The 21843-nt window shown below is 44.9% G+C and overlaps 1 long non-coding RNA gene across 1 annotated transcript in view; it reads left to right on the top strand.

Moving 5' to 3' along the window:
* Nucleotides 1-337: 337 nt before the first annotated feature.
* The window catches only part of LOC123758969 (uncharacterized), a 97658-nt gene continuing 76152 nt past the window's right edge, over nucleotides 338-21843 (top strand). Inside the window, exon 1 of the long non-coding RNA XR_011230064.1 lies at nucleotides 338-452. This is a non-coding gene — a long non-coding RNA (uncharacterized lncRNA). The remainder of the gene's footprint in view (nucleotides 453-21843) is intronic.

Below are 21843 nucleotides of genomic sequence, written 5' to 3'. Positions count from 1 at the left end.
TATCACCCACCTTGGTGTCACTACCAGCACCACTATCACCCACCATGGTGACACTACCAGCACCATTATCACCCACCATGGTGACACTACCAGCACCACTATCACCCACCATGGGAAACACTGGTAACATTAGAGGTGCCATTTTGAAAATTTAACATTTCCTAAATTACTGGTAATTGTTAGAATTGAGAGATGAAATGATCACACTTCTTCATATGGAATTATTATGGAATTTAAGTTATGGATTTTTTCCTGATAATAATATAAACAAAGTGTTTCATAAAGTTCTCAGGAGTTATGTGTCATTGTGAACCTAACAATGACTTGTTCTTCAGGAGGATGGACGGTGTTACTCCGGAGAGACAATAAAGTTGTTCCTGCGGTGAACTTCGCCAGAGACTGGGTGGCCTACAGGACCGGCTTCGGTAACGCCTCCACAGAGTATTGGTTAGGTAAGTGGAAATACTGAGGCTGGTACTGGCTGCCCACCTTACATTTTCCCTTGTACAAAATATTTTTAAAACGACATTTGATTGTTTTCTTCATGTTTTAAATTATGTTTCATACACAAGTTTTGAGAAATGGTAACTACGATTATAAACGTGATGCCATAATGTTTTAATATAAAGTGTTTTAAATGTTACGATATAATGTTTTAGAGCAACGATTTTTAAAATGTTGATTTTAATTATTAATTATTGGAATTATTAGGTATAATTACATTTACTGCATTTAGAAAAATATTGACAGACAGGGAGAAAAGGAGAGAGATGGAGAGGCAGACAGAGAGAGAGGTGAGAAACAAAGGGAGAGAGACAGAAGGAGAGAGAGAGAGATAGAGAAGAGGAATGAGAAGAAAGAGAGGAGAGAGGCAGAGATAGAGATGAAGAGGCAGAGAGGCAGAGACAGAGGGGCAGAGACAGAGGCAGAGACATAGAGGCAGAGACAGAGAGGCAGAGACAGAGAGGCAGAGACATAGAGGTAGAGACAGAGGGGCAGAGACAGAGGGGCAGAGACAGAGGGGCAGAGACAGAGGGGAAGAGACAGAGAGGCAGAGACATAGAGGTAGAGACAGAGGGGCAGAGACAGAGGGAAAGAGACAGAGGGAAAGAGACAGAGAGGCAGAGACATAGAGGCAGAGACAGAGAGAAAGAGACAGAGATGAAGAGACAGAGGCAGAGGCAGAGTGGCAGGGACCGAGAGAGAGAGACAGAGGCAGAAACAGAGAGGCAGAGATAGAGGGGCAGAGACAGAGAGGCAGAGGCAGAAATAGAGAGGCAGAGATAGAGGGGCAGAGACAGAGAGGCAGAGACATAGAGGCAGAGACAGAGACAGAGATGAAGAGGCAGAGACAGAGAGGCAGAGACAGAGGGGCAGAGACAGAGATGAAGAGGCAGAGACAGAGAGGCAGAGACAGAGGGGCAGAGAAAGAGGCAGAGACAGAGAGGCAGAGACATAGAGGCAGAGACAGAGAGGCAGAGGCATAGAGGTAGAGACAGAGGGGCAGAGACAGAGGGGAAGAGACAGAGAGGCAGAGACATAGACAAAGAGACAGAAATGAAGAGACAGAGGCAGAGTGGCAGAGACCGAGATAGAGAGGCAGAGGCAGAGACAGAGAGACAGAGGCAGAGACCGAGACAGAGAGGCAGAAACAGAAAGAGTGAGGCAGAGACAGACAGGAAGAAACAGAGAAACAAGGCGAGAGACAGAGAAGGGTGAGAAGAAGACAGAACGTGCGGCTGGGTGAGGTGCAATAGCACTGGGAGCAAGGCGGCGCACACGGGCTGGCTACACCCCTCGTGTGGGAAAATCTGACTCCAATAATTTGTAATTAAAATAAAACAATTCGATAGCTGTGAAGGACCACCACTTTTTGAGAAAAAGTGGAAAACAAAATGAGACAATGGATGAAACTGATACCAAGAACTAGTGTCCTATGGATCTTAGTGAAACTATATTTCTTATGTAAAGGGAGACAAATTAACCTGCACAAAATTGGGAGGTTACATGCTAAAAGATTAATGCATCCCTAGCATTATTATGGTGCTGGTTCCTCACCAGAGTAAATAAATTATGAAAGTAAATAAGGTTGATTATATAATATTAATTAAGAGGTAAAGGCACCTCAATATACTACTGGATAGAATAGTAGAGTATGTGGTTAATCAATGGGTTAGTATAATTGATCTCGGGAGATCACTAATATAACTACGGAGTTATTACTACGAGTAAACATGAACAGCTTAGCTGTAAAACTAGAGAGGTGTATTCAGTTGCCACGTTCCACCGATGACGTGTTGCACAGGGCAAATTGTTGCACGTGAGGATGGGGAAGCCTAGCACTTCGGTTGACGTCGACTCGGAGCTGGAAGGCAATTACATTGTAGAAATCTTCTACATAACAAACTACAAGTACATCCTAAATTAAGGAAATCTTCCTAAAAGGTATGATGATCATTGTAGAAACCTCCTGCAAATATCTGTACAATTTATGTTCAAGCACTGTAAATTTCTTCTGCAGAAATAATAAATATAATCGCATATTTAGATTATAAAACTGCTAAAGACACGTACGGGATTTTGTTATTTTATATACGGCATAACGACAACTAGCCTAAATGTTAACTGTGGCCACATGGTAACAAACAGGAAATAATAGTTGCCGAGCCGCGTGTCCGTTGATGTAGAGAACTGTGCAATCCTTCGTCCTCCAGCTGCTGCTTGAAGGGCGCTGACTATAGAATTGCAGATATACTAGCTCTGGGACACGGCTAGATGTGCCAAATGACGTGGCACCGCTCTATTGTTTGTGGGAGCGAAATAAGCACGATCGAAACGTAGCTCTGTTTTGCACGCTACTAAAGGCGTCCGAGTCGTGTGGTGACTGGTCACGTTCTCGCGTCTTCCTCCTCTTCCCGATTGCCCATGCGCGGCTCTCCATAGTCATCTCGAGCGTAAATGGATATATATATATATATATATATATATATATATATATATATATATATATATATATATATATATATATATATATATATATATATATATATATATATATATATATATTAGTATATTTTGGTAGCAGTCTTTCCTGTAGACATATATTATTAAATATGACCGAAAAAGTAAGATTAATAATTCTAACACAAATTTCCTCAATCTTTCGTACATTACGCTTCACTGATTGAGGTAAATCAAAAATTAATTCTCCAAAATTCATTTTTATTTCTAGTCTGACGCGACATGGGCGCGTTTCGTAAAACTTATTACATTTTCAAAGACTTTAGTTCACAAATACACAACTGAATAGAACTTACGTATCTCCGATTTTATATCTACATTTGAGTGAGGTGGGAGGGGTGATGTGGCATTAACACAAGACAGAACAAGAGGGGATATTAATAGGGTATTAAAAGTATCAACACAAGACAGAACACAAACAATGGGTATTGAATAGAAGTGTTTGTAGAAAGCCTATTGGTCCATATTTCTTGATGCTTCTATATTGGAGCGGAGTCTTGAGGTGGGTAGAATATAGTTGTGCAATAATTGGCTGTTGATTGCTGGTGTTGACTTCTTGATGTGTAGTGCCTCGCAAACGTCAAGCCGCCTGCTATCGCTGTATCTATCGATGATTTCTGTGTTGTTTACTAGGATTTCTCAGCCTTTACAGCCTGAAGTCTCCAAAGGAATTTGTTGACTTACTGCGGGGCACACGGGCCACAGGGATAAGAGCCTCGTTGGACGTAGAATCGCTGTTTACCAACGTACCTGTGGACGAGACAATCGCAATGATAGCCGACAGAGTGTATCGTGATCCAGCCTGTACTCCTCTTGACATACCAGAAAATATTCTGAGGAAACTACTCCAAGCTTGTACTAAAGAGGCACCCTTCTTGAGCCCGGATGGGCACATGTTTAAGCAAGTAGATGGGGTCGCCATGGGTTCTCCCCTAGGTGTCCTGTTTGCAAACTTCTATATGGGTACCATCGAGCAAAAAGTCTTAGTCGACATGAACTTGAAACCGGCCATATACTGCAGGTATGTTGACGACATTTTTACACAGGTACCTGATGTCAGACATCTGCAGGAGCTGAAGGAGGCATTTGAGCAGAGTTCCGTGCTGCGTTTCACTTACGAGATGGAAAAGGATGGGAAGCTGCCCTTTCTAGATGTAACAGTCATGGAAAAGGGCGGAGGTTTCCACACTGCAGTCTACACTAAGGAAACAAACATAGGAATGTGCCTAAATGCCAACAGCGACTGCCCTGACAGGTACAAGAGGAGTGTTGTTAACGCATATGTCGACCGTGCTCTCAGCCACAGCTCAGAATGGAAGCAAGTCGACGAAGAACTCTGTAGGGTAAGGCAGGTCCAAGTCAATAACGGCTTCTCCAATGGTTTCGTCGAAGACATCATAAGAAGGAAAGTGAAAAGCCATGCAACCTCTGAAGAGACAACTAACACAACACCTATACCCCCTATTAGACTATTTTACAGGAACTTCTTTTCCACAGCTCATAAAACGGAGGAAAGGGTCCTGAAAGATATTGTTAATAGAAACGTTATCCCTACAGACAAAAATCAGAGGATACAACTGACGATTTACTATAAAACCAGAAAAACGGCCAGCCTACTCATGAGAAACTCTCCAGACACAAAACAGAGGCTTTAAAAGAGACTAACGTTGTCTATGCCTTCAAATGCCCACTTGGGGACTGTAAGCTCCAAAAAACCCAGTATATAGGCAAGACAACAACATCTCTTTCTAGGCGTTTAACGATGCATAAGCAACAGGGCTCCATTAAGGAACATATAATCTCTTCCCACAACCAAACCATCGCCAGAGAAATCCTAGTAAACAACACAGAAATCATCGATAGATACAGCGATAGCAGGCGGCTTGACGTTTGCGAGGCACTACACATCAAGAAGTTAACACCAGCAATCAACAGCCAATTATTGCACAACTATATTCTACCCACCTCAAGACTCCGCTCCAATATAGAAGCATCAAGAAATATGGACCAATAGGCTTTCTACAAACACTTCTATTCAATACCCATTGTTTGTGTTCTGTCTTGTGTTGATACTTTTAATACCCTATTAATATCCCCTCTTGTTCTGTCTTGTGTTAATGCCACATCACCCCTCCCACCTCACTCAAATGTAGATATAAAATCAGAGATACGTAAGTTCTATTCAGTTGTGTATTTGTGAACTAAAGTCTTTGAAAATGTAATAAGTTTTACGAAACGCGCCCATGTCGCGTCAGACTAGAAATAAAAATGAATTTTGGAGAATTAATTTTTGATTTACCTCCAACAGTGAAGCGTAATGTACGAAAGATTGAGAAAATTCGTGTTAGAATTATTAATCTTACTTTTTCGGTCATATTTAATAATATATATATATATATATATATATATATATATATATATATATATATATATATATATATATATATATATATATATATATATATATATATATATGAAAGAAAACTCACACCCCAGAAGTGACTCGAACCCATACTCCCAGAAGCAACGCAACTGGTAACTACAGGGCGCCTTAATCCGCTTGACCATCACGGCCGTCAAAAGGAAGTGATAGCCGAGGCTATATGAGCCACTTCCCCGACGGCAACTCGGATGGTAATCTTGGGCATAGCATTTCACCAAATCACCTCATTCTTTGGGGCACACGTGAGGAACACAAATGCGAACAAGCCTGAATGGTCCCCAGGACTATATGCGAATGAAAACTCACACCCCAGAAGTGACTCGAACCCATACTCCCAGAAGCAACGCAACTGGTAACTACAGGGCGCCTTAATCCGCTTGACCATCACGGCCGTCAAAAGGAAGTGATAGCCGAGGCTATATGAGCCACTTCCCCGACGGCAACTCGGATGGTAATCTTGGGCATAGCATTTCACCAAATCACCTCATTCTTTGGGGCACACGTGAGGAACACAAATGCGAACAAGCCTGAATGGTCCCCAGGACTATATGCGAATGAAAACTCACACCCCAGAAGTGACTCGAACCCATACTCCCAGAAGCAACGCAACTGGTAACTACAGGGCGCCTTAATCCGCTTGACCATCACGGCCGTCAAAAGGAAGTGATAGCCGAGGCTATATGAGCCACTTCCCCGACGGCAACTCGGATGGTAATCTTGGGCATAGCATTTCACCAAATCACCTCATTCTTTGGGGCACACGTGAGGAACACAAATGCGAACAAGCCTGAATGGTCCCCAGGACTATATGCGAATGAAAACTCACACCCCAGAAGTGACTCGAACCCATACTCCCAGAAGCAACGCAACTGGTAACTACAGGGCGCCTTAATCCGCTTGACCATCACGGCCGTCAAAAGGAAGTGATAGCCGAGGCTATATGAGCCACTTCCCCGACGGCAACTCGGATGGTAATCTTGGGCATAGCATTTCACCAAATCACCTCATTCTTTGGGGCACACGTGAGGAACACAAATGCGAACAAGCCTGAATGGTCAGTTGCGTTGCTTCTGGGAGTATGGGTTCGAGTCACTTCTGGGGTGTGAGTTTTCATTCGCATATAGTCCTGGGGACCATTCAGGCTTGTTCGCATTTGTGTTCCTCACGTGTGCCCCAAAGAATGAGGTGATTTGGTGAAATGCTATGCCCAAGATTACCATCCGAGTTGCCGTCGGGGAAGTGGCTCATATAGCCTCGGCTATCACTTCCTTTTGACGGCCGTGATGGTCAAGCGGATTAAGGCGCCCTGTAGTTACCAGTTGCGTTGCTTCTGGGAGTATGGGTTCGAGTCACTTCTGGGGTGTGAGTTTTCATTCGCATATAGTCCTGGGGACCATTCAGGCTTGTTCGCATTTGTGTTCCTCACGTGTGCCCCAAAGAATGAGGTGATTTGGTGAAATGCTATGCCCAAGATTACCATCCGAGTTGCCGTCGGGGAAGTGGCTCATATAGCCTCGGCTATCACTTCCTTTTGACGGCCGTGATGGTCAAGCGGATTAAGGCGCCCTGTAGTTACCAGTTGCGTTGCTTCTGGGAGTATGGGTTCGAGTCACTTCTGGGGTGTGAGTTTTCATTCGCATATAGTCCTGGGGACCATTCAGGCTTGTTCGCATTTGTGTTCCTCACGTGTGCCCCAAAGAATGAGGTGATTTGGTGAAATGCTATGCCCAAGATTACCATCCGAGTTGCCGTCGGGGAAGTGGCTCATATAGCCTCGGCTATCACTTCCTTTTGACGGCCGTGATGGTCAAGCGGATTAAGGCGCCCTGTAGTTACCAGTTGCGTTGCTTCTGGGAGTATGGGTTCGAGTCACTTCTGGGGTGTGAGTTTTCATTCGCATATAGTCCTGGGGACCATTCAGGCTTGTTCGCATATATATATATATATATATATATATATATATATATATATATATATATATATATATATATATATATAATTTTTTTTTTTTTAACCTAGAAGGGGTACCACCTCTGGTGCAATTGTAGGGACCCATAGCCTCGGAGAAGAAAATAAAGAGTACTCAGAGAAGACCTTGTGGATCTTCACTGAACACTTTGATATTTTCTTCTCCTACCACCCCTATTCTTTTGGTATGTGTGTATATTTATCTAACTTTATTTGAAAATGTCATTACACAAAAAAGTTACAATATTGATTACATGCAGGGTACAAGGCTGCTTGTCACAAGTTGAACAGCTCCTCCAGCTCCTCATATGGCGGGCAGGAACCATGGATGCAGTGAGCATTTCCTCTCTGGATTGCCACACTAAGGCGCTGAAAAAGAAAACTGGCAGCTCTAGGGTCTCTAGTTGTTTCGATTAGCTTAGACCCCAACTCCTTCAAAAAGCTAGCAGCACTTTTACCCCAGGCACCAAGTGTCTCTGAGGCAATGGGGACAAAATTGTAGTGGTGCTCAAGGTCTCTGTATTTACGTGACTTAGCCGCTTCCCGGTGATTGGCAGCTCCTCCTGCTTGTGTAGCACTGAAGTCAACATAGGTATTGGCTAAAGTTGAAACGCAAGTGTAGTCCCACACCAACTGTCTACCATTCTTCCAGGGGTTCACCGTGATTCCGTCTGGGCAACCGACAGGCTCATCAGAGTTGCGGGACATTAGGTAATGGGGCTCTCTCTCTCTGCTGGACAACCGGCTGTGGTAAGGCTTCTTTTAATTATTTCATTGACCTCGCCGTGTCTTGCATGCCATCCTCCTGTCCTTTAGCAGAGAAGGCCATGCCGTCCGTATCTGTCAGCCTCTGCCTCGCTACAAATACACCTGTATTCGGTGTGGATTGGGGCAGCGAGGCGGAGAGCCACGGCAATTTGGAGGGCCTGAGGTGAGAGACAGGTGCCGGTTGCTGACATTGGGGTTGCTAATAGGAAATCACCTGCATGGGGAGCTGCTACAGCTCTAAGTCGGGCAGTGTCATGTGGTGTTGTCGCAGCTTCTTGGTCGGCAATGGGGCAATCCCAGCTGGATTGCTTATGGGCTTCAGAAGGCGGTGGTTTGGGTGCTGGTCCTGCGAGAGAGACCCATTTGGTTGTGCAGTCTGTAAAGCTGGGATCATGTACCCCTGCCTGTTGAACTAGGTGCTCAGGTAGGATTTCCTTCACCAAGTTGTCAGACCCCACTGAAGAGGACAGGAACGCTGGTACAGCAATTTGTGTTGCTGTGCGCACGCCAAGGCCCTAGAGTCTAACAGGAAGGGAGGCCTGTTTCCACTGTATGTCGCTGAGGGAAAGATTGAGGGCTTTTTCTAGTGTTGATTTCAGCACGCTGTCGTACTCTTCTAATTTAATATTGTTGAAAGATGACGAACATCTTAGAAAGTAGGTCAGCCTGGGGAGGGACAAGCATCTGGTGATGAGGTAAAGTGCATCATGAGCATCGATGTCTTCAATCCTCTCGTTCATCCTCTTCAGATCAGTTATCTTCTTACCAAGGACCCCGTCGATGGCATTCCTTCCAAGAGGAGCACCTAGGAGTGTGCTGTCCTCAGGGTTGGTTGTATGAATGTCAGGCAAAACAACCTTTATTTGCTCTCTTATGTGCTGGTTGGTGGAGGTTATTTCGCACTTGGAAGGGTTCAAGGTGAGGCCTAGGCTTGCTCCTTGCTCCTGAATTATTCTTATGTCGTCCAAGAGTGAGGCTGGGGAGCCAGCTAGAGTACCATAGCTGCCAGCTATGTAGTACTAGAGTACTACAGGGGCCTCGTAGCCTGGTGGATAGCGCGCAGGGCTCGTAATTCTGTGGCGCGGGTTCGATTCCCGCACGAGGCAGAAACAAATGGGCAAAGTTTCTTTCACCCTGAATGCCCCTGTTACCTAGCAGTAAATAGGTACCTGGGAGTTAGTCAGCTGTCACGGGCTGCTTCCTGGGGGTGGAGGCCTGGTCGAGGACCGGGCCGCGGGGACACTAAAGCCCCGAAATCATCTCAATATAACCTCAAGATAACCATCATCCAAAAACCAAATGTTGAGCTCACTGGGCAGGTTATCGGTGACTTCCTTGATAACTAGACAGAAAAGAAAAGGAGCAAGGGGGTCACCCTGTTGGACACCTTCTTGTGATTCAATTTCATGTTCCCCAAAAAGCAGAGTTAGATTCTTGCTGTAGCATGAGTTTACAAACGGGTAGAGGGAAGGAAAAAGGCGATGAACTGCACTGAGTATTGCATCCCTTCTAACCAGATTGAAAGCATTTTTGAAGTCCAGCTTTATCAGGGCTTTTTCATTCGTAATGTTGGCAATGTAGGCTCTAGCTGCATGAGCCGCTGCCTCACACCCTTGGGGAATGCCAAACCCAAGCTGTTTTGGCTTCAGCATGTCGGCTACTGCCTGACTAACTGCTCTAGCAGCAGCCTTAGCGACGAGACGCCGGTGTGAATTGCCCACAGCTATCGGTCTGATTCCTCCATCTTTTTTCCTCAGGGCACAGAGGGTAGCGCCAAAAAAGAGAGGCCGTATGGTCTCTGGTATGTTGCCAGCTAGACATGTGTTGGCGAATCTAGTTAGTTCCACCAGGAGGCCCTGTGCAATGTCTCCCAGTGCAGGGTTGAGCATTTGTTTGATGTGGTTGGGTCGTAGTCCTGTGAACCCACCTGCTGATCCTGGTGGGAAGGATAAAGCTGCTTTATGCACCATGGATTCGAGCACACACAGGGGTTCTGCCCTGGTGACACCGACTAGGGGAACACTGTCATCACGAGGAGCTCTGGGTGGGTGTTTTTCCCTCAGGGCTTGTACTGTATCGGCATCCCTGGTGGCAACTGTGTCTTCACTGGTGATGACTGATCGCCCCAATTGTGTTGCCTTCTTCTATTTTCTTGCTGACTGTTGCTCTGATTTTGGATGCCTCGGTTCAGCTGTTGATACCTTTCCTGCGGTGGGTGTTTTTCACACGGGTGGGGAGGGGTGCCTGGTTGTCCTCTCTAGGAAAACTATTTATAGCCATAATGACCGAGGAAGCTAGTGATTTGTCTCTCCTTGCAGGGACAGCTAGGCATATGTTTCCAAACAGGAGAAGATTGTGCCATGCTTGGATAGTTCCAGGGGAGTCATTGACCTTTTTCAAGAGGCTGGATAGTTTGGCTGCTGCCTGGGGCCGGGCAGCTTTGGGGATGTGCTGCAAGGTTCCAACCGATGTTGCTTTGATGGCTTCTAGTAGATTCTCTGTCGAAATGAGGCTGTTGGAGGTGTTTTCCCTGACTGCTGGAGTGGGGCCTTGATTGATACCCTCCTTGGGAGGGCGCCACATACCCGGACAATCGGTTCCGTTGTGAGCATGTTTGCGCACATCTCCGTTACGCTTGAGTCTCCACACCTTGTCATTCACTTGACATGTGTCATACTTGTCGTCGATTGATGGCTCCTCTTGGCTGAGAGAAGCCTGGCTGTCAGTCGTGACCTGCGATATCGGCGGGCGCTGGGCAGGCGCTGGGCGGGTGCTGGGCGGGTGCTAGACGGGCGCTGGGCGGGCGCTGGACAGGCACTGGGCAGGGGCTGGGCGGGCGCTGGGCGGGCGCCGGGCGGGCGCTGGGCAGGGGCTGGGCGGGCGCTGGGCGGGCGCCGGGCGGGGGCTGGGCGGGTGGAAGTGGCGTGAGGGGGTGGACACAGGGAGGTAGCGGTCGCGGTTGGGGGTGCGGCAGGGGGTGGCTCTTGGGTCGGGTGACGGTACACACTAGCGGGTATGGGGAGGGGGGGGGGGGGTCAGAGGGGTGACACTAACACGTTTGTATAATTTCGTGATATATCACTGCACAATATAATCTGGTTCACTGTGGACTCGATGCACTTAAAACACCATATCTGTTTCCCGGGAGCCGAGGTATCTATTTTTCAGGGATATTTTCATAAACACTTACACATGGGTCACCCCCCTCGACTGACCGCACAACAACACCCCATCCCCCCATCCCCCACCCCCCAACTCCACCACCATAACCGAGGGAGCCCCTCAGGGCGCCCTTGTTGGCCCTCACTGCAGTTCAAACGATTCCACACTGCCAATCCCCTTGTTTGATTGTTTTTGGTTGGATAGATCACCCTGGACACTTCCCGCCACTCTCACACCTTCCCAGGCAGTTCACACTGCACACTGTTGAGTCTGGGCCCCGTGGGGTCAGGGTGTCACTAGATAATGGCACATGGCTGGCAGAGCCTCCTCCAAGCGTCCGTTCCCTGTTGCGCCCATATATATATATATATATATATATATATATATATATATATATATATATATATATATATATATATATATATATATATATATATATATATATATATATATATTTATATATATATATATATATATATATATATATATATATATTTATATATATATATATATATATATATATATATATATATATATATTTATTTATATATATATATATGTATATATAAATATAGAAAACAAAAAGAATAAATAGATAGAAAACTATCACCTGAGGACCACATAAATATATATATGTATATATGTACATTTAATTCTTCTGTGTTAAAATATAATTTCGCGTAACATAAATTGTAAAGTCACGCAGCTAATCGAGGAAATTAAAATGAAATCATATACATTAAAATAATTTCCTCTAGAATGTTTAATATCAACTAAATAAAGGAGTTCCAGTAAGCAGTAGTAAGCTACGAAATTAAACTTATTAGTAAGTAACTATTTTTAGTAAAAGAAATGATAAACTGGACTCTTATCAATCCAACTAAATGTGGAAAGAATTCATGTTTCTGCCTGTCGTTCCTCACGTCGTCACTCTGACTAGGAAGAATCTGGCAATATGTTTAATATAAATCATAATGATGATTAAATCTACAAATCAGTGATTTTAGTAACTACTTGTGGTTAATACAAAGGTTGTATAAAATACAAAGATGTATGAAACTGTTGGTTATTTCCAAAATCTCGCTGGGGTCAAACCCCAAACCATTCCTGACCTCAAGAAGGACCACATGTTATTTGCAAAGCCTCCCATACACACCTACAGTGTTTATAACATTGTTTACATAATAGTACTTCCCCCCCCCCAACACACACACTCCAGAATCTCCCACACCAAGGAACATAAACCCACCAAACACACACGCACACGCACACGCACACACACACACACACACACACACACACACACACACACACATACACACACACACACACACACACACACACACACACACACACACACACACACACACACACACAGTGTGTGTGTTTGTTGGGTTTATGTTCCTTGGTGTTCTTGGTGTTTCTTCCAAAAACTATTCTTTTTGGGAATAAAGTATGCAATGCGTTATAATCTGGAAGAAAATATGATGGTTGATGTAATTGAAATACCTGACTTTAGGAGAGGACATTATGGCAACCTTAGAAATTTTGTTAGTGGGTATAATTGGACAGACTTGTTGCTAGGCAAGAAAGTGAATGAGATGTATGTCAAGTTTTGTGAAATATATGATAAAGGCACAAAAAAATTTATACCAAAACAGAGAAGCAGAACTAGGAAACAGGATTGGTTCAACAGAAAGTGCGAGAGGGCCAGAGACCAAAAGACACAAAAGTGGAATCAATACAGGAAGAGGCCAAACCCCCAAACATACCAGCGATAAAAAGATGCGATAAACAACTATACAGCAGTGAGGAGAGGGGTAGAAAGAAATTTTGAAGAAGGGATTGCAGACAAATGTAAAACAGAACCAGGTCTATTCTATAAATTCATAAACAACAAACTGCATGTAAAGGATGATATACAGAGGTTGAAAATGGGAAATAGATTCACGGAAAATGAAAAGGAAATGTGTGAAACATTAAACGAAAAGTTCCAAAGTGTGTTTGCACAAAATGAAACCTTCAGGGAACCAGATACAATACGAATTCCAGAGAACCATATAGAGCACATAGAGGTGTCTAGAGATGAAGTGGAAAAAATGTTCAAGGAGCTAAATAAGAACAAGGCAGTTGGTCCAGATGGAGTTTCACCATGGGTTCTGAGAGAATGTGCACCTGAGCTCAGCATTCCTCTTCAACTGATTTTTCAGGCATCCTTGTTTACAGGAGTTGTAGCTGATGTGTGGAAAAAGGCTAACATAGTTCCAATCTACAAAAGTGGAAGCAGGGAAGACCCCCTCAATTATAGACCTGTATCATTGACAAGTGTAATAGTCAAAATATTGGAAAAAATAATTAAAACTAAATGGGTAGAACACCTGGAGAGAAATGATATAATATCAGACAGACAGTATGGTTTTCGATCTGGAAGATCCTGTGTATCGAATTTACTCAGTTTCTATGATTGAGCAACAGAGATATTACAGGAAAGAAATGGCTGGGTTGTCTGCACTATCAGGACCTAAAAAGGCTTTCGACAGAGTTCCACATAAGAGGTTGTTCTGGAAACTGGAAAATATTGGAGGGGTGACAGGTAAGCTTCTAACATGGATGAAAAATTTTCTGACTGATAGAAAAATGAGGGCACTGGTCAGAGGCAATGTATCGGACTGGAGAAATGTCACAAGTGGAGTACCACAGGGTTCAGTTCTTGCACCAGTAATGTTTATTGTCTACATAAATGATCTACCAGTTGGTATACAGAATTATATGAACATGTTTGCTGATGATGCTAAGATAATAGGAAGGCTAAGAAACTTAGATGATTGTCATGCCCTTCAAGATGACCTGGACAAAATAAGTATATGGAGCACCACTTGGCAAATGGAATTTAATGTTAATAAATGCCATGTTATGGAATGTGGAATAGGAGAACATAGACCCCACACAACCTATATATTATGTGAGAAATCTTTAAAGAATTCTGATAAAGAAAGAGATCTAGGGGTGGTTCTAGATAGAAAACTATCACCTGAGGACCACATAAAGAATATTGTGCAAGGAGCCTATGCCACGCTTTCTAACTTCAGAATTGCTTTTAAATACATGGATGGCGATATACTAAGGAAAGTGTTCACGACTTTTGCTAGGCCAAAGCTAGAATATGCAGCGGTTGTGTGGTGCCCATATCTTAAGAAGCACATCAATAAACTGGAAAAGGTGCAAAGACATGCTACTAAGTGGCTCCCAGAACTGAAGGGCAAGAGCTACGAAGAGAGGTTAGAGGCATTAAATATGCCAAAACTGGAAGACAAAAGAAAAAGAGGTGATATGATCACTACATACAAAATAGTAACAGGAATTGATAAAATCGATAGGGAAGATTTCCTGAGACCTGGAACTTTAAGAACAAGAGGTCATAGATATAAACTAGCTAAACACAGATACCGAAGAAATATAAGAAAATTCACTTTCGCAAATAGAGTGGTAGACAGTTGGAACAAGTTAAATGAGAAGGTGGCGGAGGCCAAGACTGTCATTAGTTTCAAAGCGTTATATGACAAAGAGTGCTGGGCAGACGGGACACCACGAGCGTAGCTCTCATCCTGTAACTACACTTAAGTAATTACACACACAATCACACACACACACACACACACACACACACACACACACACACACACACACACACACACACCCTACCCCCTACCCCCTACCCTCCCCCTCTTACCCACCCCCTGTACCCTCCCCCTCTTACCAACCCCCTGTACCCTCCCTCTCTCCCCCACCACCCCAAGCCCTCCCTCCTCCACCAATCTCCCTGTGCAATGTCCCCCCAGCTCCCACTCACCCCAGATCCCAAAGGTCCCCCATCCCCAGAGAAGAAGCAGAAGAGAGTCAGTTTCAGGGTGATGTACTCGAACATAGATGTGATCACAAGCAAGACAAGTGAACTAAGGGAAAGAGCACAAGAAGTTAACCCAGATGTAATCAGACTCACTGAAACAAAACTCTCTGGAATCATAACGAATGCCGTGTTTCCCCAGGAGTACACAGTAATAAGGAAAGAGAGGGAAGGTAGGGGATGAGGCGGAGTGTCCCTACTCATGAGAAAGGAATGGAGTTTTAAGGAGATGGCCATCCCGGGCTGTGAGGAGTTCAGAGACTACATAGCATGCACCATAACAATGGGAGGACCAAGAATAGCAGTAGCAGTAATATACAACCCCCCACCAAATGACAGAAGACCCAGTCAAGAGTATGAAAACAACAACATGGCAGTTAACACTATAATTGAGAGGGCAGCCTCTGCTGCCTGTAGAAATAGATCCCACCTGCTCATCATGGGCGACTTCAATCATGGAAGAATTGACTGGGAGAACAAGGAACCGCATGGAGGCGAGGTCACGTGGAGAGCCAAACTATTGGATGTGGTGACACGCAACTTTTTAACCCAGCATGTCGGAGAACCCACAAGGATGAGAGGCAATGACGAACCAACGAGACTCGACCTAGTCTTCACTCTGTACGACTCCGACATAAGAGAAATCGGTTTTGAGGACCCAGTAGGAATGAGCGACCACTGGTGGAATGTACTGGTGTTTGAGTACTTGATTGAAGAAGGGTTATTGAACTCGAGGAGGGATACCGAAACCAAAAGGTTAGCATACCGAAAGGGAAACTATGAGGGGATAAGAAAATTCCTAACAGATATAGCATGAAAAACAGAGCTCAGGGGAAAGACGGCCCAAGATATGATGGATTACATCACGCAGAAGTGCAAGGACGCAGCAAACAAGTTTGTCCTAGTCCAAAAGGAAAACAGAGAAATGAAAATGAGAAACCCATGGTTTAATCAGAGATGTAGGCTAGCTAAGCAGCAAAGTAAAAGGGCATGGAGAAACTATAGGAATAACAGGACACTGGAGAGCAGAGAAAGATACCAGAATGCCAGGAATGAATATGTCAGGATGAGAAGAGAGGCAGAAAGACAATACGAAAATGACATCGCAAGCAAGGCAAAGACTCAGCCTAAATTGTTGCATAGCCACATTAGGAGAAAAACAACAGTAAAGGAACAGGTTATGAAATTAGGGATAGGGGCAGAAGGATTCACTACAAATGACAAGGAAGTGTGTGAGGAATTGAATAAGAAATTTCAGGAGGTCTTCACCTTAGAGCAAGGAGAAATTCCAGAGGTAAGTGAGGGAATAGCTAACCAGGAACCACTGGAAGAGTTTGAGATTACCAGTGGGGAAAGTAAGGAAGTGTTTACTAGAGTTGGATGAGACGAAGGCTATAGGCCCAGATGGAATCTCCCCTTGGGTTCTAAAGGAATGAGCAGAAGAACTGTGCCTACCACTCTCCATAGTGTATAACAAATCACTGGCAACAGGGGAACTGCCAGATATTTGGAAAGCAGCTAACGTAGTCCCGATATACAAGAAAGGGGATAGACAGGAGGCACTGAACTACAGGCCAGTGTCCCTGACCTGCATACCACGCAAACTGATGGAGAAGATTGTGCGAAAAAAATTAGTGGAGCATCTGGAGCGAAGGAACTTTGTAACACAGCATCAACATGGGTTCAGGGATGGCAGGTCCTGCCTCACAGGGTTACTTGAATTCTACGACCAGGCAACAAAAATAAGGCAAGAAAGAGAAGAGTGGGCAGACTGCATATTTTTGGATTGTCAGAAAGCCTTTGATACAGTGCCACACAAGAGGCTAGTGCGAAAGTTGGAGATGCAGGCTGAAGTGAAAGGGAAGGTACTCCGGTGGATAGAGGAGTACCTAAGCAACAGGAGACAACGAGACTGTGTGAGGGGTGAGGTCTCAGATTGGCGAGACGTCACAAGTGGAGTCCCGCAGGGGTCAGTCCTTGGACCTATACTGTTTCTGGTATATGTAAATGATCTCCCAGAGGGTATAGATTCGTTCCTCTCAATGTTCGCCGACGATGCAAAAATTATGAGGAGGATTGAAACAGAGGATGATAGTAGGAGGCTACAAGATGACCTGGATAGACTGAGTGAATGGTCCAACAAATTGAATGTGAATGGCTGTTGAAGTTCAACCTGAGTAAATGCAAAGTAATGAAACTAGGCAGTGGAAACAGGAGGCCAGGCACAGGATACAGAATAGGAGATGAAGTACTTAATGAAACAGACAGAGAGAAAGATCTAGGAGTTGATATCACACCAAACCTGTCTCCTGAAGCCCACATAAAGAGAAAACGTCTGCGGCATATGAGAGGCTGGCTAACATCAGAACGGCGTTCAGGAACCTGTGTAAGGAATCATTCAGAATCTTGTACGCCACATATGTAAGACCAATCCTGGAGTATGCGGCCCCAGCAAGGAGCCCGTACCTTGTCAAGCACAAGACGAAGCTGGAAAAAGTACAAAGGTATGCTAATAGACTAGTCCCAGAACTAAGAGGCATGAGTTATGAGTAAAGGCTGCGCGAAATGCACCTTACGACACTGGAAGACAGAAGAGTAAGGGGGGACATGATCACAACCTACAAAATCCTCAGGGGAATCGACCGGGTAAACAAGGATGAACTATTCAACACTGGTGGGACGCGAACAAGCGGACACAGGTGGAAGCTGAGTACCCAAATGAGCCACAGAGACGTTAGAAAGAACTTTTTCAGTGTCAGAGTAGTTAGTAAATGGAATGCACTAGGAAGTGATGTGGTGGAGGCTAACTCCATACACAGTTTCAAATGTAGATATGATAGAGCCCAGTAGGCTCAGGAATCTGTACACCAGTTGATTGACGGTTGAGGGGCGGGACCAAAGAGCCAAAGCTCAACCCCCACAAGCACAATTAGGTGAGTACCTACACACAGTTCATTTCAGCCAGCCATGGAGGGAGGGTCGTTGGGGTCACACACTACAATAAACGCCAATATTTTTGGGTTAATTAAGGCTACAGTGACAGATCACAGATCTAGGGGTATCACAAAGCGTATAACCACCACGAATAGGAAAGAAAAAATACAGTGCTATCACTAGAACTTTGTGTTAAACAGTGAATTCACCAGACAGGCCACGTGGGAGGGCCCACAAGGCTTTGTTTACATATTGGGTCAAGTGATCAGTGGTACAGTGAATTGGTGAACTGTAACACAACAGACACACCGATACAGTGACTGACTCCAGAGATCTGTGTTAGATAGAGAAGAACCGCCATCATCAATCTACTGGATTAGTGAATCATAACGTGGGAGACGACAACGGAGCACTTCGTTATCCAGCATCGTAATTATTCACCGTGTTGTGTGAGCGGGAGGCTGACAGGTAGGTACCCCTCTCTGGTCAATTCTTCAGGTGTACAGAGGTAAAATATTACCAAATACTTGTTCAGTAATTCAGATACACTTAAAATATCAAAATGGCTCATTTTGGGTAGAGGATGACATTATACGGGACCCCCGTAACACACGCACGCTCACACACGTACGTTTGCATGCACACACGCACGCACACGCAAAAACAAACACACGCACATGCACGCACACACACATACGTCCAGTCAGGCTAGAAGGGATTAACACCTTTCGTGGAAAGGGGATAAAACCTCACTCATAATCCACCCCCTCTCTTACCCCCTCTCTTACCTGCCGTGAGCTTCAGACAACACCTCACCTCCTCGTAACCCCCATCCCACGTGCACACACACACACGTTCTCTCTGTTCTCTCTCTAGCTCTCTCTGTCTCTGTCTCTGCCTCTCTCTCTCTCTCTCTCTCTCTCTCTCTCTTTTGCTCTCTCTCTCTCTCTTGTTCTTTCTCTCTTGCTCTCTCTCTCTTGCTCTCTCTCTTGACAAGAGGCAAAACGGCAGGAGGATGTAACAGGGACACAGGAAACAGCCAGAGTGACCAAACGAAGGAAATGTTAACCCAAGTTCTGGAGGAATTCAGGAGGGAGATGCATGAAATGAGGATTACAATTAACAATCTGCAAAGTGAGCTGACATCAGCAGGGGAGGAGATCAAATCCCTCACAGAGAAAAATAAAAAGACCGAGCATCAGATTATCATCCAAAGGGAAGGTGGGAATGTTACATCAGAAGGAAATGCCTCTGTACCTGAAACATTTGCGGAAAGACTGAAAAAGAGTTCAGAAGCAATGGACACAGTGAGGGAAGTAGCGATGCAAGCAGCTACATCACAGGAAGCAGCAAGGTGCACCACTCAGCTGCTGGAGAGAATAAGATCAGTGGTAGTTGTAGGCATCAAAGAACAGGAAGGATCCAACAGGCAAGAATGGAATAGTAAGGATAAAGAGGCAGTACATCGGCTATTGAAGGGGTTACAGATGTGAGGGGCTGAACAAAACATTGAGAAGGTTTTCAGGTTGGGCTGGTACAACAAGGACAGAAACCGACTTGTAAAGATGGTGTTTACAAACGAAACCACAAAGGAGGATATTCTCGAAAGGAAGAGTCATCTGCAACATGTGGAGGGATACAAAAAAGTATTCCTGCAGAGGGACAGGACGAAGGAGGAGAGAGCCAGGGCAGCAGAGGCAAGGAGGAAGCGCAGGGAGAGAGGAGCAAACCAGGAAATCACAGCCCCCAACACAACAGTCCCAGGGACAAGAGGGGAACTCAAAACCAGCATCCCAGCAACTCCAGAGGGGAGGGCAATACCACCACCCCCCTCTGCATAGAAACCCTCCCTTCCCCTCACCCTACCTGCCCCCCTCCCTTCCCCTCACCCTACCCTCCCTATCCCTCCTCCCCCTCACCCCGTATCCTCCATGTCCCCCCTATCTCCTTAACCCACACCCTACCTATCCCCCCTTCCCTTAAGCCCCCACCCCCCACCCCAAAATCCTTTGAGACCTTGCAAATCACCTCACATATTTTGTCACCCACAGAACAGCTTCACACACCAGCAGAATGCTCGCCAAGAAAGGGACAAGAAAATGAACAGAAGAAAGTGAGCTTCAAGGAAATGTACACTAACATAGATGGGATTACAAATAAAACAAGTGAACTTGGAGAATGGGCACTAGAAGAAAACCCAGACATAATAGCACTCACAGAAACAAAGCTAACAGAAATTATAACAAACGCAGTGTTTCCACAGGGCTACTTTGTAGTGAGGAAAGAGTGAGAAGGGAGAGGATGAGGTGGTGTAGCTTTGCTACTAAGAGAAGGTTGGAGTTTTGAAGAGATGGTAATTCAGAGCTGTGAAAGTTTCAGAGACTACATATCAGGCACCATAGCAACTGGAGGACAGGAAATTATAGTAGTAGTCATATATAACCCCCCACCGAATGACATACGACCCAGACAGGAATATGATAGAAACAACTTGGCCATCATCAATATAATAGAGAGAGCAGCTTCTGTGGCTAGCAGGAACGGATCCAGACTACTAATCACGGGAGACTTCAACCATGGGAAGATAGATTGGGGGAACAGAGACTCACATGGAGGCCCAGACACATGGAGAGCTAAGCTGCTGGATGTGGCAACCAGAAACTTTCTAAGTCAACACGTCAAGGGACCGACAAGAATGAGAGGAGGGGATGAACCAGCCTTGCTTAATCTGATATTTACCCTAAATGAGTCGGATATAAGGGAAGTTAAGTTGGAAGCACCCTTGGGAATGAGTGATCATAGTGTATTGAGCTTTGAGTACCTGGTTGAGCTAGGAATTATCACCCCCAAAAAAGAACTGGGAAACAAAGGGCTGGCGTACCGAAAGGGAAACTATGAGGAGATGAATAAATTCCTATGGGATATGCATTGGGACACAGAACTCAGAACCAAGTCCGTACAAGACATGATGGACTTTGTCACCCAAAAATGTCAGGAGGCTGTAAGCAAGGTTTGTCCCAGCCCGACAGGAAAAAACAGAGAAACAAAGGATGAATCCATGGTTTAATAGGGAATGTATGAAAGCAAAGGAGCTGAACAAAAGGGCATGGAGGAACTTCCGTAATAACAGAACACCAGAAAGTAGAGAGATACCAGAGAACCAGGAACGAGTATGTTAGTGTGAGAAGAGCAGCTGAGAAAAGGTATGAAAATGATATAGCTAATAAAGCTAAGGCCGAACGAAAGCTACTACACAGTCACATAAGGAGGAAGACAACAGTGAAGGAACAGGTGATGAAACTTAGGGTGGCCGAGGACAGGTACACAGAGAATGACAAAGAGGAGTGTGAAGAACTCAACAAAAGGTTCTAGGAGGTCTTTACAATAGAACAGGGAGAAGTCACGGCGCTAGGAGAGGTGGCAGCAAACCAGGTGACCTTGGATAGGTTCGAAATTACAAGAGATGAGGTCAAGAAGCACCTATTGGAGCTGGATGTGAGAAAAGGTGTTGGGCTGGACGGAATCTCACCATGGGTATTGAAAGAGTGTGCAGGAGCACTTTGCTTGCCACTCTCCATAGTGTATAGTAGGTCACTGGAAACGGGAGACCTACCAGAAATATGGAAGACTGCTAATATAGTAC

The sequence above is a fragment of the Procambarus clarkii genome, chromosome 31 (assembly GCF_040958095.1).
Source record: "Procambarus clarkii isolate CNS0578487 chromosome 31, FALCON_Pclarkii_2.0, whole genome shotgun sequence".
In the NCBI taxonomy this organism is placed as follows: domain Eukaryota; kingdom Metazoa; phylum Arthropoda; class Malacostraca; order Decapoda; family Cambaridae; genus Procambarus; species Procambarus clarkii.
This window is presented reverse-complemented; position numbering and strand designations above follow the sequence as displayed.